We start from the raw sequence: 14,639 nt of genomic DNA, 5'->3' as shown, positions 1-14,639 counted from the left end.
ACACCGATGTTAAGAGAAACCTGTAGCCACTACCAAAATGAAACTAGCCGGTGAATGAAAACAAAAAACAAGGAGGAGGGGCCATCACATGCTGTACAGTGTGATGGCCAAACAAAACGTTCTCTGAGTGAAATCGCCTGGGGCGGAATTAAGCAGCAAAGGAGGGGCATTTACACAAATGCAACAGTAACAATTAAGCATTTCTGAATGCCACAGATCGTAACCAATGGCTGTAGGGGGGGTGCCAAACCCCACAGAAGAGATATAACAGGTTGATCGAAGCTCGACTTAAAAATGGTGAGCGAGATAGAAGCACCTGGGAAGAATGGATAAGCAGCGGGTGAGACTGAGCAGATAGAGTGCAGGAGCCAATGATTGTGTGTGAGTTTCTACCTTGAAGGATGCCTACATCCGTGAAGTGCCATTGACAGATGTCAACACTGATGGAAAATCCTGGTAGCCAATGCCAAAAGTTCACTCAACCACATCAGCCAATGAATGAAATTGGCTGTTCAAAAACCCCTGCCTGTCTATGTATGTTTTATGTTGTGTTCTGTATTGTGTGTTGTGTCTGACAATGTCTCTTACCATACAGCTAAAGCTACCTCTAAGTACCACTTGAGGCCCGGGGAGACAAGATAACATGATAGCTTTCTCTTCCTCACTTAATGGATCTGTTCTCTGCAGTGTGCAACAAGTCCTGATGTACACTGCCTACAAGTTAGCATTACTGTTCAATACCTCTGACTGCGCAATACCTCATTTACTGCACAAAATGTGTGCAATACAGTTGACTGTGCGTTAACTTGCTCAGTACCTTTGAATGGGCACTGCTATGTGTAAGAGGCCGTGACGCCTGCCTCTGCACAAGCTCTTTAGTATTGAACGGCTCAAATAATGAGAGCAGGTATATATCACCCACTCATGACAGGCATATCTCATTAATTCATAGCAGGCGTATCTCACCCATTCATAACAGGCATATCCCATTCACTCATAGCAGGCATATCTCACCCACTCATAGCAGGCATATCGCGCCCACTCGTAGACAATATATCTCACCCACTCATAACAGGCTTATCTCATTCACTCATAACAGGCATTTCTCACTCACTCATGGCAGCCAGATCTCACCCACTCATTGCAGGCATATGCCACCCACTCATAGCAGCCATATCTCACCCACCCACAGCATTGAATACACATTTCACCCACTTATAGCAGCCATATGTCACCCGTTCATAACAGACACCTCACGCATTCATCGCTGTCACATCTCACCAACTCATAGTAGGCACATCTAACCCACTCATAGCAGCCATATGTCACCCATTCATAACAGACACCTCATGCATTCATCGCTGTCACATCTCAACCACTCATAGCAGGCACATCTGACCCACCCACATCATAGCAGACACATTTCACCCACTCACAGCAGCCTTATGCCGCCCATTCATAACAGACACCTCACTCACTCATGGCAGGCATTTCTCACCCACCCTGACACCCCCGAACTCCCCCCCCCTCCCACACACACACACACAGGACACTCTCCAAAACCGGTGCACTAACATGGGGCACAACCTGAGGCTATAGAGTAAAAACATGAAAGGGCCGACTCCACCTTTCTTATAAAATCACTCAAACTCTACAATCCATTTAACTAAAAATACAAAATTGACAAGAATAGTTCTAAATTCTAAAAAAACACATTTCAGTTACACTTATTTGTAAAACAGTGAACCACTAGTCAGGTTATTATCCGATCCTGATTTCCCCTCTCCTGGGGCCTGAATGTCACTTTCATTCTACACAGTTTTAAATCATGTTTTAGGATGAGCGTCAGGGCGGGGAGGGGCTCTGATGCTCGCAGGGAAGAGAGACAAGGCCTTACCGTAGAAAGAAGGTGCTGCTGTTTGCAAGAAGCCCAGTGCCAGCAGCAACCGGAGGGCAGCTCTCACAGGACCCATGGCTGAAAGACAAGAAGGGACAGACATAGCTGCCAAGGTTTCAGATTGCTATGTGTGACATTTTCATAATGTCAGTGTAATAATGAGCGACATTTCAAGGACTATGAGTGACACTTTCTATAGAGCAAAATCAAGTAATAAAGATGAGGGAAATGAATATACATATCAGAATGTACACCCATTCGAGCAACGTAAAACTTTTAGGAGATCTTTAAACAACTATAAAGCACCATAAATGGAACGGAACTAACCTAGTACCCTTTTAACGTGATCGGACAGTGGCCACAGAAATTGCATCAGGCAAGGCTCAGGAGAGTGAGGCTGAGGCATTCTCAGTCTCCCTCTCTGTCTCCATCCCTCTGTCTCCGTCCCTCAGTCTCCGTCCCTCAGTCTTAGTCCCTCAGTCTCCGTTCCTCAGTCTCCGTCCCTCTGTCCCCCTCCCTCTCTGTCTCCCTCTCTCAGTCTCTCTCTCTCTCTCTCGGTCTCCCTCTCTTTCCCTCTCTCTCTGTCTCTCTACCTCTGTCTGTCTCTGTCTGTCTGCCACCCTGTATCTCCCTCTATCTGTCTCCCACCCTATGTCACCCCTTCCCTCTGTCTGTCTCCTTCTGTCTGTCGCCCTCTGTCTCCCTGCCTCATTGAGCTTATCTATAATAATGTCCCCCCCTCGCCTCTTTCACTATCTTCTCTCGTCAATTATTTCTCACTCTTTCCTCTCCCCCTCTCCGTTTGTCTCTACTCCCCACTCCGTCTCTTATTTTTCCTTTTGGCTCTGTCTCTCTCTTTTATCTCTCCTCTGCTCTTACGTCCCCCTTAGCCTCAACATGGAGGGTTAGTTACATTTTTCCACTACAACATTGTCAAAATCGAATTTTCATTTTTTTCCATTTTAGGTCATATAGTAGTAATTTCAGTCCTTAGTATTTTTTCTTGAGTATTTCCACTCTTAGCTGCATTAGCACTCTCACCATTGCACAAATTCATAACAATGAAACTTTCAATTTCAATCCAGTCTGTCACTTCACAGTTTTTAAACTAAGAATGTTGGCACTAACCCCGCTCCCCAAACGACGCCCCCACCCACGCCCCTTAGCATTGTATCTGATCGTTGTGGCCTGCTGTGAGAGACTAAAGCTCACGGCCCCTGCTAATTGTGCTGCTTGAAAGCATCAGCAGCTCCCCTAGAACTCAACGTCATCTCTTGAGGCCTGGGATGGGGGAGATGCTCCATGCTGTGTCTCCTCTGCCGGCCCATTGTCATACTGACCATGACAATGGAACGTCTGCCTCTGTGACATGCTGGGACTCACACTCGGGCTGTACTGTAGGAGCCTTTCAGGTGTCGCCCCAGCAGGAAAGTCGGCCCAGGGCCCTTATTTATGAGGCCTTGCGTCAATTTTGCGCCGCCGGTGCGTCACTTTTTGTGACGCACCAGCGGCGTACAAAATGCGCCTTGTTGCGCCATATTTAAAAAGTGATGCATCTAGGTAGATGCGTCACTTTTTAAACCCCTGCGCCACATTATACCTGCGTCAGGTATAATGTATGCAGAGGGGGCGTACCCCCGCAAAAAGCTTCGTAATAGTGACGCAGTGAAATCTATGAGATTTCACTGCGTCACTTTTAGGATGCTGTTGCGTCAAAATCTTGCGCCTGCCTCACAGCAGGCGTAAGACTGACGCAAGCCCTTTCACATAGGGCTTTCCCCATGTGAAAGGACGCATTGCTGGAGTTGCGTCACTTTTGTGACACACTCCAGCAATGCGTCACTTTTGTGCTTACAGATGCGTCAGAAATACTGACGTATCTGTAAGTCCTTGCGACATGATGCGTCATACATTAAATATGACGCATCATTGGTGTCGCAAGGAGTGCGCAGTGAAAAGTGACGCATCGCTGTTTTCACGCAGCGATGTGTCACTTTTCATAAATGAGGCCCCAGGTATGTGGGCCCATCCTCTAGAACCGGGCCTGGATCCAAGGGGGGGGGGGGGGGGCAAGCGCCCCCACTTGCCCCCCCCCCCCCCCCCCCTGCGGACGCCCATGCATGGGGTTTGAATGCAAAGCATGACAGCAAAACCCTCATCTGACGTCACTGCGCTGAGACCTTGGCTAAATATCTGCAAATGCCCGGATCAGATTCTCCACAGCGCTTGGAAGTCTAATCTATACCACTAGATACTTGTACATAAAATACACCCAGGTACCAGCTACCACCAGGTGCAACAAGGACTGGGGTTCAACAGGCACATGACTTGAAACGGGCAACTGAAGTGAAGTGACAAGTAGAGAAAAGAACAATATAAACTGGTGGCTCTTAAAGGCTCCTACGGTTGGGGCACTGTCAGTGGCCTGTTCTTTTCTGAACACAAACAAATGTGGCAGCAACGAGGTGCCAGTCAGCGCGACCGCTCTTAGCACTCAACCGGGTCTCTGCAGGGTAATGAGCACTTCACGCAAGGGAAAACCGCAGGGCAGCAGCAACTCGCTGGTTTGCGTTACTCTGCGCCGAGAATGTGTTAAATGGGTGGAGAGTGGGTGTTTCCATCCATCCACCCACCCATGCTTTTTTACGCATTCCTAGATTTACGGAGAGTAATAAACCTGGGACGGCGTCAACGTTGTACGCTTTCCCCTTTCAGGCATGGCAGCGCGGCAAATTGTGCAGCTGCATTGCGTGGAGGGTTTGATAATCTGTCCAGGGTCCATTTGAAGCGTGCGGTTAGTGTTTTTCAAAGTCAAATGTACCAAATTAAAGAGGAGACTCGAACGTTTGCAACCCACATGCATATATAAACCACCTCCGCTATTATACACTGGCAACAGCAGTAGAAGGGAAACAATTAATTAAGCATCTTTCTTATACTAAGGTAAGGAGCTAACCACTCAGTTTGTGTTCCCTTCCTCCAAGCTCTCCTGTAAGAGAGAGAGGAACGGTCATCAATAGCAGCCAGCAGTTGCATAAATGCAACACTGACCGCTCGCTTCGCGCTCAGAAGGGAACACTATCACTCGTCATCGTGGTTAGCGAAGACCAGACACTTTCGAACACATTTCCTCAGTTAAGAACTATAGAAATGATCCCTGAAAGTATAGTCTTAACACCTCGGCTGCAGCTCAAACGCCCAGAAAAAGTAAAACAACTTCTTACGTACAGTGTGTAAAGGTTCGGCATCATGAACTCCAATAAAAACACATAGTTGTATAACACCACAAAATAAAAATTTAAAGATGCACAGGCAGACGCTTTCTTCGCAATAAAGCATTGTAAGTAGATGCTCGGCAACTCACTGCTTTAAAAATCTGCATAATCGAAATCCGCAACGAATCACATTTAGTCTGCCTTTTCGGGACACACACGGAGTCCCTGCTCCCGAAACAGACAGAGGACTACAGTGTGAAAGCTCAAGTTCAAACAGGTAAACAGAGCGTAGCCATAGTTTTGTTTCGTGCTTTGGCTCAGAGCAACAATCACATTTTTACTTATTGAAAAATTAAGAGAACCAGTTGGCAAACTCACAGCAAAGACAATCTAGCGTTACTTTCACAGTTTTCTGCCCTGCACTAAATGAGCACTATTACCGTTTCAAGATGGCTGTGCATAGTCAGACTGCGCGAAGAGTGTGTTTTACTGCAGATCAGACTGAATCACCAGAGCACTTACTCTGTCGAAGCAAAGCCGCACCCGAGCTCTGATTTCACATCATACTGTGCCAAAACTGTAGGAGGTCTAGGAACTATTCTTGTTCACAGCCTTGATTTTGGTGCTCGAGCCAAGACATGGATGTTTCTGGAAGTTTCATCCTAAAATATCTTTTCGAGATGTTCCACTTTCTATCTGAAAGCGATTTAATGTTCAGAGGCAAAGTGCTATTTGCACTCATTTTAACTACTGGGAAGGACCTAAGCTTAGCAGGAGAGGTTCTGTAGAGGGAGATGTAAAACTCTACAGAGAAACTGGTAAGGGATATGTAACAGTGTGTAGATTTAATGAAGAGCATGTGAACTGCACTTTGAAACAACATAAAATATGCGGAGACACCAGAGGTGGTTGTGAAATTCCACAGGCACTGATGAGTGAGACAAGACATACTACTGAGACTGAGAGTAACAGGGCGTCTGCTACCGAGAACTGCTACAAACATCCTGAGGAGAATGACACAAGATTTAATGCAAAGATACTGCAGAGATGCAGTATCCTGATTCAGAGATGCAGTATCCTGATGAAGTGCTCCTTAGTTACTGAAGAGTATAGCATGATAAATGCTAGAGGGGGTTGGCACAGGCATGAGCTCAGCTACAGAGATACTCAAAATAGTGTGGGAAATGTTGTAAGGCTGTTGAAGAGATATATGCGGGCCGGACTGGCCGTAGCGGCCACCGGGTATTTCTCTGGTAGGCAGGGTGAGATCCGGTTTTAGACCCCTGGGAGGACGTTTTTCTTACCAGTGGCTGGTTTTGCAGCATAGCTGCGATATCGCCCCCCTGTAACAAAAGTAACTTAATTTACCACCATCTCCCCCCTGCCCCCCGGCCTGATTCAATTGCTGGGGCCAGTTTGCGTTCCCAGTCTGGCCCTGGATATATGAGAAATGCTGCTTAGACACTAACAAAAGAGAGGAAACAGATATGCTGCAGAGATAGTTGTTTGTCATAATATTGAGGAGGAAAATATTGTAGGTTCAGGGTATAGAGGCCTAAATATTTAGGACTGAAAAAGTGTGAAGGTAAGTGCATGTAGGGAAGTATAGATTTGATGTTCTTGACACCACATCCACATAACTTGAAGATGTCAAGTTAGGTATAATAAATCAATACTTACCTATATATACACTTTACTTCACAATAATTTGGTCCTTGATATTATGGCCTCAATATTTTGACCCCACGATTTTGCAGTCAATGTTCTAGTCAAGTACCGCAGAGATTTAAAGAAAGACAAAAAATCTTCCATAGACATACTGAGAGGGGGTATGAGCAATGGAGAAGAGACAAAGAAGAGAGACACACATTTCAAATTTTAGTTTATTTGCATAGTCATTAAAACCATTGCAATACAAATGTCCCTCAATACAGTAAAATACATCAAATACAATGCTACGGCTTCTGCAATCTGTCATTTACCCATTAGTGAGTTAAAAAAAACATTCATTAATAAAACTGTGACCAAATCTCCAGATAACAAATTAAACTATAGTAAAATAAACTACTTAGCCCAAATCTCTACACAGAGTAAAATCTAAATAAAACTATCAAGTTTTTAAACATGGCTTCCTGACAGTTCACCTAAAACCTAAGTACAGAGACTGATGGGGGTGAGTGGCTACTAGGACAATGAAAATTAGATCTTTAAAGTGATGGTAAAAAGATACTGGAACTCTCTACCTGTGACTGAGCCATTCTGTGCGTAGGAGGTTAATTTAAAGCGCCCACAAGGGGAGCTTTTGTTTCTGTGTAGTATACTCTATTGGAATCCTAACTAGTGTTCAGCCATTTAGAGATTGCAAAATCAAAGTGCAAATGTGCCTAAGCATTGTAATGCCCCTCCCTCCTTAAATTATGTCAGTAGGGCCCCATAGATGAACCGCACCCTGCTAGCCAGGTCTGTTTCTTTGCGTTCTACCGCCAATACCCTTTTCTTCACTATCCTGAGAAATTATGCCAGTTCGCAGTTCAGTCTTAAGTCGTCCGTAGGGTTGAAACACGCAACAACTGCCTCTCCATATGATCTTCACCCTCTCTTGATGAAGTCTTTGTGTAGGAGTTTCCAGCGCACTTTCACGGATGCTTTGAAAAGACACAGCACATGAATGATGCCCTCTACTGCTTGTCCACAAAGTCTGCAAAGTTCCCTGCATTCCTTTAATCTTAAATGCAGGTAATGTTTTGATACAGGCAGTATACAGACCTCTTTTAATCCTTCAGTTGTTCGTATAATCTTGGACAGCAGGGAGCTGTCCCCCACTTTAATCCTAATACACGTTAGTATGCAGCCTTTGTAGTGCCCTTAGAAGACCAACAGAAATGTGGCAAAAACAATAGGAGTTGCATGGGAACACCCACACAACAACCCTGTAACGCCTTCTCAGGGCAGAGTAAGGCAACGCAGAGATTTGACCTGCGTTACCTTACTCCAGATTTAAGGAACCGCTGAGGTCATGCGTGGGTTCATAAATCACATTTAAAGTTTGCGTCGCTCGTTTGTGGTGCAAGAGCGATGCAAACCGGCTCTTAAATGGGCCCCTAGATTTCTGACTATTCCCTCTTAACAGACACAACCACCTCTGCTGCCGAGAACCTGAATGCACTCACCACATTATTACTGATTGTATAATTCATCTCTTAAAATTGCATTTTCTCCTGCGACCACTATTCTGATTATTGAATATTCCTGGGAATATCTTTTACATCCTCAAGGCCTTCTGAACAGTGCTCCACTACATAACTGGGCCAAGATCCTCATCCATAAGTTGGATCTATACAATCCTATAACAACTGAGACAGAGGCTGACTTCTTGAATACAGCACTAAACAATAGCAGTAGGCTCTCGTTCCCAAGAAGCTTCCTTATTCAAGCAATATAGAATTAGGCACAAATTTATAGAAAAAGTGACACAGCGCAGAAAGTCACCTTGCTGCGTTGTGTTACAGATGAAGAGCAGGAATGTGCCATATTTATCACAATATGGAATATTCCTGACTTTTCTCAGCGCTGGCCCACTTTAGGCTGCCTAGCGCCAACGCATGCACCCTTGCACCATGGTGCAAGGGTGCTTTTGTTACATGCAGGATTGTTTATGTGCAGGAAGGGGCACTTTCCTGCACAAAAACAATCCCCTGAGGCATTTTCCTCTATCTATATGTGCTGTAGAATGCTGCACACATTGAAAGAGGAAGCAACAAGCAGAAATATTGTTGTGCCTCCCTTGGAAGGCGTACAAGCATTTTGGCACATTCCCTGGTCTACCATTAGAGGTAAATCTGGTAAAGCTTCAATATACATGGAAGTTGCGCAGGAGTACCCAAGTACGCTGTGCTTACCAGTACACACAAACCCTGGCATAATCATGCAAGGGTGTGCATCTTGGCACATGGCAGACTAAAGTGCACTAGCAAAGGGAGAGAGAGAAAAAGTGGGCCATATGTTAGTAGATATGACACTGTTCGGCTCTCTTCCTTTCGCCCACAGCTATTTTGTATGCTGCACTAAGTTGCGTACAGTTAATACATTTGCCAGTCGTCTACAGTAAGTTATATATACATTTGAAAGTCAGAAAAGCACTATTTGCTGATGCCACATTATTCAGAGGTAGAAACCGGTCTTCAATAATAGACGGTTTTATTTCTCTTAATATACCAGTCTACCAGCCTCATATTTTTCTCAATACACGAGTCAGTGCTTGGTTGAGATGCAGCTCATCAGAACACGGTCCATCCTGTCCTCAAACCGTCACGGATATAGTCAATACTACATTACTTTGGCTTCATAAAGCATCCATTCATTTGCAGAGCTATGCTGTCTTTCTGAATTTCATCTATAACAACTTATTTCTGAAAGGTTAAATCTATTGAATCTCAGATTTGATGCATGCTAAAATTGAAAATAAGAAAATATTTGATGATACGACAAAATAGAAATAATCTGATATCTAATTTCAGGTCCAGACAAGAGGTGGGAGCACCATAGTTCTGGTAAATCCTAAATTACTTTGAATTTTTTTTAATAAAACGTATTCATAATTTTTGTTAAAGTCTTGGAAAAACACTTAAGGGCGTAGGGTATGGTGTCCTGCTATGGTGTCTTAAATATTCGCTCACTTGTACAAGCAGACCATAGGAAGGAACATTAACAGGAGAAAGGAAGGAACATTAACAGGAGAAAGGAAGAATAGGAGTAGGAAGAAACAGAAAAAGTAAGTCTAGGCAGGCAAAATGCCACAGGAGGAGAAGGAAATATGAAAACTATGGAGTGGAGAGTGGGAGGCAGTGGCTGGGGAGACTGTCAAAGGGTGTATGGTTACCACTGTAGATAATGTATGCTCTTACTCTCCTGCTTAACATATTATATACTGAAGATGCAACTCCTGCAAATCTCATAAACAATGTTATTCCCCCCTAACCCCCCCCATCTATTACATTTATACCAAGAACTGTGCTAGTAATGAAAGCTTACTGGGGTTATTGCATGTCCAGGAGAACTGTATGTTGCTGAACGCTGCAGTCAGTGCATGGTGACCCCTCCATACTGCCTAGTCCGCGCTGGTGCCTCTGCACTCCTGGTCACTCAGACTCAGAGGGGTGTTTCACCATCTGCTTGGAACGCCAGACACCAATGACGGTGGCTGGACTGCGGAATTAAGAGCTAGGCAAAGGCTGTCAAATGTGGACTTTGTCATGTGCTAAATGGACTCCATGAGTTTCAGGAAAGGGGCGTGGACAAGCCTTACAATGTGCCCTTTCCAAGATGGTAGTGTATCCCTAAGAGGCTATCTGTGGATCACAATGCGATGCAGTAGACAGACACTAGTCACTGTTTTAATCATATATAAATAGACATTTAAAAACCTACACAGAGCCAAGATCAGTATTGTTCATATGTTAGTTGGGAAAGAGCCATGTTTTTAGCTGTTTCCTGAACATAGTCTTACTTTCTACCGTCCTGATCTCAATAGGCATTGAGTTCCATTGTTTTGAGACTAGATGGGGGAAGGAGGATCCACCCCACTGAGCCCTTAGTGTTCGGGGCACAGTCAAAAATTGTGCAGTGCATGACTTCAGAGCCCTGTTAAGGGTATAGGGTGTCAACAGGGCCCTCAGCAGAGTGGGTCCTTTTGTATGAAGTTCTCTATGTGCTAAGCATAACGCCTTAAACTTTACCCGTTGCTCAACGGGGAGCCAGGAAAGGAAGACCAAGGCATTTTTGGCCAAGATTTGTTTTAGAACATTGAGCAGCAGCCGCGCTGCCGTGCTATGAACAACTTGTAGTCTTTTTGTAATATGTCATGGAAAGCCTAGGTATAGGGAATTCCCATAGTCAATACGAGACAGTACTAAGGATAGGACAGCAATTCCTGGAAGGATGGGGGAATAGGTCTTGGATTTTTAGGTCTCGGCCTGCGTCGCACTGCGTAAGCCAGAGGTCTTCAAACTTTTTGATGCAGAGACCCCCTTGTAAAACCTTTTCAGGGGTAAGGACCCCCTTTCGACAAAAGTTTCTAGAAACTGGTACTCCTCATCATCATCTTTTGACAACCATACATGTGACTGTTGGACCTCATCACATCTATCCATCATTCATCCACCCACACTTTCACACATCCATCCATCCTTTCATCCTTCCATCCATCCAGCCATCCTACATCCATCCACCCTTTCATCTTTCCATCCATACATCCAACCTTTACCCATCCACCCTTCCATCCATCCACCCATCATTCATCCACCCACCTTTTCACACATCCATCCATCATTCATCCATGCAACCTTTTATCCATCCATACATCATCCTCCCATCCTCCCATCCATCCTTCATCCATCCACCCTTTCAACCACACATCCATCCACCCACACTTTCATCCATCCATCCACCCATCATTCATCCCCCCACCTTTTCACACATCCACCCATGCATCATTCATCCATGCAACCTTTAATCCATCCATACATCCATCCATCCTTTATCCGTCCACCCTTTCATCCTTCCATCCATCCACCCTTTCATCCATCCATCATCCGTCCACCCTTTAATCCTTACATCCATACATCTATCCTTCATCCATCTATCCTTCACCCATCCACCCTTTCATCCTTAGATCCATCCATCCATCCTTCATCCATCCACCCTTTCATCCTTCCATCCATACATCCATCCTTTACCCATCCACCCTTCCATCCATTCACCCATCATTCCTCCACTCACCTTTTCACACGTCCATCCATCATTCATCCATGCATCCTTTTATCCATCCATCCATCCATCCACCCTTTCATCCTTCCATCCATCCATCCTTTATCCGTCCACCCTTGCATCCATCCATCCACCCATCATTCATCCCCCCACCCTTTCACACATCCATCCTTCATCCATGCAACCTTATATCCATCCACCCTTCCATCCATCCATCCATCTTTCATCAGTCCACCCTTTCATCCTTCCATCCATCCACCCTTTCATCCATTCATCTGCCCTTTCATCCATCCATTCATCCTTCATCCGTCCACCTTTTCATCCTTACATCCATACATCTATCCTTCATCCATGTATCCTTCACCCATCCACCATTTCATCCTTCCATCCATACATTCATCCTTCATCCATCCACCCTTTCATCCATCCATTCACCCATCATTCATCCACCCATCTTTTCACACATCCATCCATCATTCATCCATGCAACCTTTTATCCATCCATACATCCTTCACCCATCTACCCTTTCATCCTTCACCCATCCACCCTTTCATCCTTTCATCCATCCATTCATCATTCACCCACCCACCTTTTCACACATCCATCCATCCTTCATCCTTACATCCATCCATCCACCCACCCATCATTCATCCACCCACCTTTTCTGTGCCTCTCTCATGGGGGGAGTCAGTATCTCTCTGCGTCTTCTTCCTTCTTTCCCGATCATGGGAGGGCATCTCTGTGCCTCCCTGCTGGGGGCGGGGGACGTGTCACGGGACCTACAGCTCCAGGCGCGCAATATCCATTGACCTCGAAGGGCTACACTACAGCCTGCTCCCCCAGCCCCCTACCCCCCCCCCCCCCACTTCCCCTCCTCCCCCAGCTCGAAACGGCTTCAGGGACACACAGACACAGCCACACCCGAGTACTTGACAGGTCTTTAAAAGACCTTTTACTTGTTAATGAGGCTTTGATGTTTTTCACACCTCGGTGTGAATTAGGCCTCCACCGTGAGCACCTTCGATCAGCCCAAGCCAGGAACTGCACTCTGCCAGAATCTGCGACCCCCTTCCAAGGACTCCACGACCCCCCTGGGGGTTGCGCCCCACAGATTGAAGACCTCTGGCGTAAGCAGTGGGCCGAGTCCGAGATTTTATGTTTTGGCTACAGTGGGGCTTGAACCCGCCCCTCTTCTCCATTGGCTGACTTCTTAAACGGAGGCCAGCCATTGGAAGAGAGGGGCGTCACTCTGATCAAGCCCCGTCTTTTTGCGATTCGGGGGAGTGTTTTTTGCAGTTTTTAAGCCGTGATGTCATCCGTCACTCAACTGCTAAAAACACGCCCCCGAATCGCAAAAATGGCGCCGCTTTTGTGACGCCATTTCTGGACGACCGCCGCCAGAGGAAGTCCAGAAGCTGCCGGTGGTGAACTCCAGGACCAAACGGCGCACTTGGCCACTCATGGACGCATTAGCATGTATACTTCTGCCTCGCACTCTCAGGTCGGCACTCGGGTCCCAGCGGTGCTGGACGGCTCCATCATGTTTATGGCGGTGTTCTCCCTCATTTTGCCACAGTTTTGCCCAGGGCTGGATCCCAGCGCACTCTCATGGCCCGTGTTTCTCTCAGAGCTCAGAGTCTGCCACCCACCCCTCCCTCCTCTTTCCCCTGGACCCGAAGCCCTTGTTGTGTGTAATGCGGTCTCTGACATAGCCACTGAATATTAGAACACGCATCTTGAAAAAAAGCTCACAGCATTCTTTACATTTGCAAATGTATGCTTTTCGTTGTTTGTTACTGAGTTTATTAGGGGTGGCTCTGTGGTTGATGCACATGTGTTTATACATTCTCAGTGAATAAAACCATGGCGGGTGAAAGACTTACTTGATGAGTTCAGTGCAGAGTGTGTTCAACAAATGCAGTGCCCGCTTATTTGAGTGCAGTGTTTGCTCAGAGCAACAACTGTTCAGTGAGTACAGTGCCTACTGGGGTGGGGGTGGCAGTACTTGTGCAATGAGCCCAGTGCCGGCTCAGTCAGAACAGTATGTACTCACTGAGTTGAACATCTGAGTGCAGTATCGTTGTAACACAGCACCTGCCCTAAGGGTGCTGTACTGATTGCGGACCACAGCACTGGCCCACTAAGTACAGCACCCACCTAAGCATGGGCGAATTTTGCGGATCTCGCGTTCGCGAATTTTGCGGATTTGCGGATTCGCAATCCGCAAAATCCGCGAATTCCCGCGAATTTGCGTTTTTTTTTTTTTTTGTGTTCGCCCGTGTTTCTGCCAGTTCGCGAGGGTTTTTACAATTTCGCAATTTGCGAACTTACCTGTCGGGTCGCAAGTTTCGCGAACTTGTTGTTTCTACGTGTCCAGCCTGTTTGGGACACTCTTCTTCATCACTGCCACTCTCTGTCACCACTGCCACTCTCTGACTACTCATGCCACCCTCTGGCCCACCCATGCCACCCTCTGTTTCATCACCACACCCTCTGGTTGTCCAGTGTACATTATTTTCGGCAAAGCAAAGCACACCTTCCCTGCCTCAAGGGACCTGAATTAATTTGGGGCTGATTAATGTGTCACAGAATATTTTTTTAGCTGGCACCTGTTTCCTTAGTGCGCCCTGATTAGTGATCTTTTGCACTTGCTAAGTGCTTTCATTGTTGCAAAATTAGTTACAACACCTGCCCTGCCCCAACTGACAATAATGAATTAGGGGCTGATTAATGGATTTTAACTTCCAGCCTGGCTCCTGCT

The 14,639-nt window shown here is 46.0% G+C and overlaps 1 non-coding gene across 1 annotated transcript; it reads right to left on the bottom strand.

Moving 5' to 3' along the window:
* Positions 1-4,851: 4,851 nt before the first annotated feature.
* LOC147708689 (small nucleolar RNA U3) lies at positions 4,852-5,070 on the bottom strand. Its single transcript, XR_015297108.1, has one exon. It is a non-coding gene; the product is annotated as a small nucleolar RNA U3 (small nucleolar RNA).
* Positions 5,071-14,639: the final 9,569 nt, after the last annotated feature.

This window comes from Lissotriton vulgaris, chromosome 6 (genome assembly GCF_964263255.1).
Source record: "Lissotriton vulgaris chromosome 6, aLisVul1.2, whole genome shotgun sequence".
NCBI lineage: Eukaryota > Metazoa > Chordata > Amphibia > Caudata > Salamandridae > Lissotriton > Lissotriton vulgaris.
This window is presented reverse-complemented; position numbering and strand designations above follow the sequence as displayed.